General features: G+C 42.2%; 1 non-coding gene across 1 annotated transcript; it reads left to right on the top strand.

Annotated features, from left to right (window-relative positions):
- Positions 1-1,872: 1,872 nt before the first annotated feature.
- Positions 1,873-1,945, top strand: LOC115935701 (small nucleolar RNA SNORD65). The gene has a single exon (XR_004071320.2). It is a non-coding gene; the product is annotated as a small nucleolar RNA SNORD65 (small nucleolar RNA).
- The last annotated feature ends 7,355 nt before the right edge of the window (positions 1,946-9,300 follow it).

The following is a 9,300-nucleotide window of genomic DNA, read 5'->3' as shown; positions in this document are numbered from 1 at the left end:
TGGTGCAGGCGCCTACAATCCTAGCTACTTGGGAGGCTGAGGCACGAAAATCGCTTGACCCTGGGAGGCGGAGGTTGCAGTGAGCTAAGACTGCGCCATTGCACTCCAGCCTGAGCAACAAGAACGAAACTCCAGCTCAAAAACAACAACAAAAAAAGACAAACAACCCAACTTAAAATATGGGTAAAAGATTTGAACAGATTTCCTAACTGTGTATGAATGGCAATAAACACATGAGAAAGTGCTCAATATCCTTAGTCATCAGGGAAAAGCAATTTTAAACCAAATGAGATACCACTCCATGCTAAAATTCAATGGCCAAAATTTAAAATGCTTACGACACTAAATGTTGGCAGCAATGTGGGAAAACTGGAGTTCTTGCATTATTCGTGGGAAGGAAAAATGTTGAAACTCCTTGGTACGGTTTGGCTCTGTGTCCCCACTCAACTCTCATCTCAAATTGTAATCCCCGCATGTCAAGGGAGGGACCTGGTGGAAGGTGATTGGATCATTCGGGCCGTTTCCCTCATGCTGTTCTCGTGATAGTGAGTTCTCACGAGATCCGATGAGGTCTCTCTTCTCTCTCTCACTCTCTCTTCTCTCTCTCTCTCTCTCCTCTCTCTCTCTCTCTCTCGATATGCCTTGTTTCTCCTTCACGTTCCACCATGATTGTAAGTTTTGTGAGTTTCCGGAAACCTCCCCAGCCATGCAGAGACTGTGAATCAATTAAACCTCTTTTCTTCATAAATTACCCAGTCTCAAATAGTTATTTTTTTCTCTTTTTTTTTGAGGCGCACTCTCACTCTGTTCCCCAGGCTGGAGTGCAAGGGAGCTATCTCCCTTCACTATAACCTCCTCCTCCTGGGTTCAAGCGATTCTCTGGCCTCAGCCCCACGAAATAGCTGGGATTACGGGCGCCCGCCACCACGCCCAGCTTATTTTTGTATTTTTAGTAGAGACCGGGTCTCGCCATGTTGGTCAGGCTTGTCTCGAACTCCTGACCTCACATGATCCACCCGCCTCGGCCTCCGAAAGTGCTGGGATTACAGGCGTAAATTACCACGCCCAGCCTTCAGGTCGTTCTTTATAGCAGTGTGAGAATGGACTAATACACCCCTTCAAAAACATGTAAAACATACACCTAAGCTGTGACTCAACAATGAGAAATAAAAACATGTTTATGCAAACACTTATATAAGAATGCTTATAGTAGCTTTGTTCTTAACAGTCAAATCCCGAGTATTAATAGGAGGCTGGAATAAACAAACTGTGGTTTATAAAATTACCTTCATTAAAAAAGAATGAGCTACTGATACATGAAGCAGCATGGATGCCTCTCAAAACTCTTATGCTAACTGAAAGGAACCTCGCACACAAGCGTGCATACTGTACAACTCCACCTATGAGAAATTCTACAACAGGCAAATCCAATCTATGACAGAAAAAATCAGAATAGTCGTTATGTCTGAAAGGGTAAAGTTAAGAATTGACTTGGGACAGCCAGGTGCAGTGGTGTGCACCAGAGCCCCAGCTTCTTGGGAGGCTGAGGTGGGAGGATTGCGTGAGCCCAGAAGTTTGAGGCTGCAGAGTGCTGTGATCACACCACTACATTCCAGCTTGGGCAACAGAGCAAGACCCTGTCTCTGAAAAACAAACAAACAAACAAATAAATAATTGACTAGGGAGAGCATAAAGAAAATTTCTGAAGTGACGGTGATGTTTTATCACTTGATATGGGTTTGCATTACATAAAAGAATGCATTTTTCAAAATGTGCACTTAAGATTTGAACATTTCATTGTATCTGAAGTTTACGTTAAATGAAATATATATATATACACATACACATATATACGTGTGTGTGTGTGTGTGTGTGTGATGAAATCACCCCAAATAGCTGGAATTACCAGCAGATTGTATAGTGGTAAACCTACAATTTTCTGAAGAAAAAGAAATATACTCAAAAATAAATATTGAACTCAATAATATGCATGTTTACATATGCACTGATGTCTTATTTTACTTTGAAATGGATGGATAATGGAAAAATGCATATTGAAACACATGTAGCAAACTGCTTATGGTGAAATCTTAGCAGTGGGTTTATGAGTTTTCATCGTAAAATTCTTTAACTTTTCTGCATACTTAGAATTTTTCATAAGATATTGAGAAAAACCTTGAAAAACAAAAATACAAGAAAATGGGACTTTGAGGTAATAGAAATTTTCTTAAGACAAAAATGCACAGAAGATACATTTTACCACATTAACACAAAGAAACATTGGTCAGCAAAAGACATCGTAAAGAAAGGGAAGAGTGAAAATAAGCACCTGTAATCCCAGCACTTTGGGAGGCCAAGGCGGGCAGATCACCTGTGGTCAGGAGTTCAAGACCAGCCTGGCCAACATGGCGAAACACTGTCTCTACTAAAAATACAAAAATTAGCCAGGCGTGGTGGCACACACCTGTAATCCCAGCTCTCAGGAGGCTGTGGCAGGAGAATCGCTGAAACCCAGGAAGCAGAGGTTGAAGTGAGCCAACATCGCACCACTGCACTCCAGCCTGGGCGACAGAGCAAGACTCCGTCTCTAAATAAATAAATAAATAAATAAATAAATCTGAATGATCCATGTGGGTCCAATGATACCATCACATGTCCTTATAAGAGGGAGTCAAGGGAAACAGAACTACCGAAGTGGAGACGCTGCTGCGATGTTGCCAGCAGGTGCTGGATGATCACTGTCAAGGACTCCAGGCAGCATTAACAGCTGAAGGGAACCGACGGTCCCCTCAGAGCATCCAAAAGGGGTCATTCCTGCCAACATCTTGCCTTTCACACAGGAAAACTGCTGTCCCGACTTCTGACTTCCAGAGCTTAAGGGAATATATTTGCATTGCTTTCAGCCACAAAGTTTGTGGCGATTTGTCACAGCAGCAATAGGAATCTGACACAGGGAAGAAGTGGCTCTGAAAGTTCTACGTTGCTGCCAGGGCTATACATTGGTTTAACCATTTTAGAAAATAGTTTGTAATTATCTGGATAAACTGAAGATGTGTGTACCCTATACTCAGCCATCCCATGCTAAGACAAATACTCCAAAGAAATTATTGCATATACGCACCAGGAAACAGGCAAAACAATGTTTATAGCATCATTACAACAATAGCAAACAAAGAAACTACCTCAATTTCATAAGCAGGCAAATTTATATATAAACTATGGTGAAATCCTATAATGGAATATTTTACAGCATGGAAAATTAGTGAAATACAGCATTAGTACTGATGACTCTCAAAAACTTAACTATAGGAGGAAAAGCAGGTCTGGGAAAAATGCATACTTTATTAAAATACGTTTATATATATTCATATATATTTACCAAAACAGGCAAAATTTTAAAAAATATTACTTAGAGATACGTATATATAGAGAGAAACTATAACAAAAGAAACAATGAGGGCCAGGCACGGTGGCTCACGCCTGTAATCCCAGCACTTTGGGAGGCCGAGGTGGGTGGATCACTTAAGGCCAGGAGTTCAAGACCAGCCTGGCCAACATGGTGAAACCCTGTCTCTACTAAAAATACAAAACTTAGCTGGGCATGGTGGTGCACACCCGTAATCTCTATTCAGGAGGCTGAGGCAGGAGAAGCGCTTGAACCCAGGAGGCAGAGGCCGCAGTGAGCCGAGATCACACCACTGCACTCCAGCCTGGGTGACAGAGTGAGACTCCATCTCAAAAAAAAAAAAAAAGAAACAATAATTATAAAATTTAAGAGTAGTAGCCTCTGAGGAGGGAAAAAGAAAGAAGTGACAATAATGTCCTATTTTCCACACCCAGGTACTCTTTTTCTCTTTTTATCCCTTAACTTGCCAACTCCATTTAAAAAAAAATAAGAAATCTTTAAAATTCATCTCCTTTCTCTCCCAACTACTCTTAAAACATGGTAAGATAGTGCATTCTTAGGATTCTTTTTCTTTTCTTCTTATATTACACAATTCCAGAAAATTTATTTATCCTATTCACTTGTTTCAAATATATATATTTTTTCCCACTTTTCTCTCCCTTAAGATTTTTCTGTTTCTTTATTGTTTTGTCTTGATCTTTTCTCAATATTTTCTTCAGACAAAATAAGGGATTACATACTCTATGAATTCTTGTCCATACACAAACATCTTATTTCCTGTAGGTGAATCATGTCTTCGCTAGGTATAGAATTCTTGCTTGGAAGACCTTTATTTCAATGGTCTACACAAGTTCACAAGTTCTTCTCCTGTCTTCTTTTTTTTGGAGACGGAGTCTCGCCCTGTTGCGCAGGCTGGAGTGCAGTGGTGCTATCTTGGCTCATGGCAACCTCCACCTCCCGGGTTCAAGCAATTCTCCTGCCTCAGCCTCCGGAGTAGCTGGGATTTCAGGCGCCCGCCACCACGCCTGGCTAATTTTTGTATTTTTGGTAGAGACAAGGTTTCACCATGTTGGTCAGCCTGGTCTTGAACTCCTGACCTCAAGTGATCCACCTGCCTCGGCCTCTCTACTAAAAATACAAAAAAAATTAGCCAGATTTGGTGGCACGCACCTGTAATCACGGCTACTCAGGCCACAGAGGCATGAGAATCGCTTGAACCTGAGAGGAGGAGATTACGGTGATCCGAGATTGCGCCACTGCACTCCAGCCCGGGTGACTAAGTGACTCTATCTCAAAGAAATAAAAATTAGTCAAAGGATATGAATAGGCAATATGGAAAAAAGCAAGTCCGAATGACCAGTGAGCATATTAAAAAGGTGGTCAAATTCACTAGTAGTTAGGGAAGTATAAGTTAAAATAACAAGATTTTATGTTACACCCATCAAACTATAAAAAATTCATAAAGCGCTGTAACACCTATTGCTAGTAGGGATGTAGGGGAAAGGGTGCTTTCATATCTCATTCCTTGAAGTGTGAAGTGTTACAGCTTTATGGAAGGTGATCTGACAATTTAAGATTTTTTTTTATTTTGAAGTTTAAAATGCATATTCCAGCTGGGCACGGTGGCTCACACCTGTAATCCCAGCACTGTGGGAAGCGGAGTTAGGCAGATAACCCGAGGTCAGGCATTCGAGACCAGCCTGGCCAACATGGCAAAAACCCGCCTCTACTAAAACTACAAAAATTAGCCAGGTGTGATGGCAGGCGCCTGTAGTCCCAGCTACTCTGGAAGCTGAGGCAGGAGAATTGTTTGAACCCAGGAGGCAGAGGTTGCAGTGAGCCGAGATTGTACCATTGCACTCCAGCCTGGGCGACAGAGCAAGACTCCGTCTGAAAAAATAATACTAAAATAAAATAAAATACATATCCCTTCAACCCAGCAATTCTGCTCATGAGGATGGGTCCCACAGAAACACAATCACCAATTTGAAGGGTGTAGGCAAGAACGGTTACTGCAGCGTGTTCATACTGGAGAAAACCCTGGAAACAAAGTGACAGTCCTTCCACCAGGGGGCGCTGCAGTCAGGGTGCAGACTCACCGGGAAATACCATGCAGCCACTTTAAAAAGTGTAAAAGGTGACACCAGTGTTTCTCAGCCTTTTTCTATTATCACCTTCTAGGAGCCTCTTTAGACATTTTCCCCCTAATTGCTCCTCCATGGAATTCTAATACCACAAACATACAGAAACAAACAGCATATCTATTTAGGTACTGTATGTGTCTCTGTGCTGTATACGTAAAAAAGAGTACAATTGTTTCATACATCCTCTGAGAAGCAATTTTCACCCTCTCTGGGCACGCTGTCACTCCCGTTGGGAATGCATGAACTACATCCATTGAGTTGGAAAGATTTTCGCAGGACATTTTTAACTGAGAAAAGCAACATGCAGAAAAGTGTATATGATTCCAACTGTAAAATTAATCAAAAAAGCTTCTATGAGTATTTGCATGTGTGTGTGTGTGTGTGTGTGTACATGAGATTAAATGAATAGGAAAAAATATGGAAGAATACATTACAGGTTGTTAATATAAGATTACCTTGGAAGGCCAAGTGCAGCGGTTCATGCCTGTAATCCCAGCACTTTGGGAGGCTGAGGCGGGTGGATCACCTAAGGTCAGGAGTTTGAGACCAGCCTGGCCAACATAGTGAAATCCCATCTCTACTAAAAATACGAAAATTAGCCGGGAGTGGTGGCACGTGCCTGTAATCACAGCTACTTGGGAGACTGAGGCAGGAGAATCTCTTGAACTCAGGAGGCAGATGTTGCAGTGAGCCGAGATTGTGCCACAGCACTCCAGCCTGAGTGATAGAATGAGACCCTGTCTAAAAAAAAAAAAAAAAGGATTACATGGGGTTGGGGAGACCTGATGTAATTGGGGACATGGGGTGGGGGGGACACAAAAGGGAGACAAGCAAAGGAAAAGGGAGAAAGGGAGTGTACATGTAATCTCATGTACACACACACACGAAATAAAAAGTACAATATAATCAAATTTATATCAATTATACATGCAGAAAAGATTTGTTTTATTCTTCAGAGAGATGTTCCAAGGCTCTTGCCCCGTGAGAATGAAAAGGAAGAGAGTGATCTCAGCCTACTCAGAAGCAGGGAGCTAGCAGCACCCGTTCCTCCCGCAGGACAGGCTGCAAACGCCCACGCTGCTGCTGTGCGCCTCCCCCAGCTCTGTCCACCCTCTTTCCAATGGAAAGAAAACAAGAACATACTCTTCTGACATTTTTGACTCTTCCAATTTTTTATAATATAGCAGATTCAGTTGCGGACATGAAATATCTCATGTAAGAGGGGCTTTCCTTGGTTCAAGGAGAAAGGGGAGCAAGTCATATGAACACTTCCAGGATCACCCTTCTTCCCAAAACTTTATGCTCTGTTGGCCTAGAGTTCTTAGTTCCAGAGGGAGGAACACTTCCACCAGGAGAAACAACAATGATTCCACTGAGCTGGAAGTTAACATGCCACCCAGCCATTTTGGACACCCCATGCCTCTGAGTCAACAGGCAAAGGGAGTTATGGTGTTAGCTGGGGTGATTGATCTAGAGCACCAAAGGGAAATTGGCCTACTACTCCACAATGGAGGTAAGGAAGAGCATGTCTGGAATACAGGAGATCCCTTAGGGCACCTCTTAGTATTTCCATACCCCGTAATTAGGGTCAGTGGGAAACTACCACAACCCAATCTAGGCAAACTGGCCTAGATTGGCCAAACCCAAATGGCCCAGACTCTTCAGGACTGAAAGTTTGGGTCACCCTGCCAGGTACAGAATCATAACCAGCTAAGGTGCTTGCTGAAGGCAAAAAGAATACAGAATGAGTAGTAGAAGAAAGTGCATCCCATTACTGGGTATATACCCAAAGGACTATAAATCATGCTGCTATAAAGACACATGCACACGTATGTTTATTGCGGCATTATTCACAATAGCAAAGACTTGGAACCAACCCAAATGTCCAACAATGACAGACTGGATTAAGAAAATGTGGCACATATACACCATGGAATACTAGGCAGCCATAAAAAATGATGAGTTCGTGTCCTTTGTAGGGACATGGATGAAACTGGAAATCATCATTCTTAGTAAACTATCGCAAGAACAAAAAACCAAACACCGCATATTCTCACTTATAGGTGGGAACTGAACAATGAGATCACATGGACACAGGAAGGGGAATATCACACTCTGGGGACTGTTGTGGGGTGGGGGAAGGGGGGAGGGATAGCATTGGGAGATATACCTAATGCTAGATGACGAGTTAGTGGGTGCAGCGCACCAGCATGGCACATGTATACATATGTAACTAACCTGCACAATATGCACATGTACCCTAAAACTTAAAGTATAATAAAAAAAAAAGATTCACTCAAAAAAAAAAAAAAGAAGAAAGTGCTATAAATACCAGCTACAACCACATGATCAGTTACAGAAATAAACACTGTAATTGTCCTATTTTCTAAATATTTTGTTAAGAATATGTTTGTTGGCAGGGCATGGTGGCTTACACCTGTAATCCCAACACTTTGGGAAGCCCAGGAGGGTGGATCACCTGAGGTCAGGAGTTCATGAACAGCCTGGCCAACATGGTGAAACCCCATCTCTACTAAAAATACAAAAATTAGCCAGGCGTGGTGGCAGGCACCTGTAATCCCAGCTACTAGGGAGGCTGAGGCAGGAGAATCACTTGAACCCGGGAGGTAGAGGTTACAGTGAGCCGAGATTTTCCCACTGCACTCCAGCCTGGGTGACAGAGCACGACCCCATCTCAGAAAAAATATATATATATTTGTGTGCATAGGTACATGTATCAAGCCAATATAGTTTTTCCCTCTGATTCTCTTATAATGTAACATAAGATGTGTTGACTTTACATCACTATTTAAGTATTGTTAATTTTACATCATAGTATTTAAGTTATGAGGTATCAGTAGAAGAATAATCGTTACTCAAAAATTTTACCTACTCTGCTGGGGAAGAGGTTAGTGTGTTTTCACTTGTACACAGGCTAGTTGTATCATGTTAGGTAGGATTACGACCTTGTTATTGTCTTTATTTGGAGATTAAGTATGGCTTAAGAAGATGCATCCAGGTGCCAAGTTGATAAGGGATGGACTGGTGATAGTTACTTTCATGTATTAACTTGACTGGATGAAGGTACCAGACAGCTGGCAAAATATTATTTCCTTGTGTGTGTTTGAGTAAAGTCTGGAAAAGATTCGCTCCTGAATTGGTGAACTGAGGAAAGCAGATGCTCCCCCCACCAATGTGGGTAGGCACCATCCAATCTACTGAGGGCCTGAATAGAACCAAAAGGCAGAAAAAGGAAGGATTCATTCCTTCTCCCTCTCTCTGTCTCTCTCTCTTTCCTTGTGCTGAAAAACATCGATCTCAATCTGCCCTTGGACATCGGTGCTCCTAGTTCTTGGGCCTTTGAACTTGGACTGGGACTCACATCATCAGCTCCCCTGGTTCTCAGGCCTTCAGATTCAGATTGAACCATACCATCGGCTCTATGGGTTCTCCAGTTTGCAGACAGCAAATTGTGGGACTTCTCAGCCTCCATAATCCTGTGAGCCAATTCCTATGATAGATAGATAGATGATTGATGATAGATAGATAGATAGATAGATAGATAGATAGATAGATAGACTATTGGTTCTGTTTCTTTGAAGAACCTGCTTAATTCAAGCCTGTGATGGTTAAGTTTAGGTGTCCACTTTACTGGGTTAGGAATACCTAGAGAGCTGGTAAAGGATTGTTTCTGGATGTGTCCATACAGGTATTTCCGGAGGACATTGGCAAGTGAGTCAGTGGACTGAG

Source organism: Gorilla gorilla, chromosome 7 (genome assembly GCF_029281585.2).
Source record: "Gorilla gorilla gorilla isolate KB3781 chromosome 7, NHGRI_mGorGor1-v2.1_pri, whole genome shotgun sequence".
In the NCBI taxonomy this organism is placed as follows: domain Eukaryota; kingdom Metazoa; phylum Chordata; class Mammalia; order Primates; family Hominidae; genus Gorilla; species Gorilla gorilla.
Note: the sequence above shows the minus strand (reverse complement) of the source record. Positions and strands in the feature narration are given on the sequence as shown.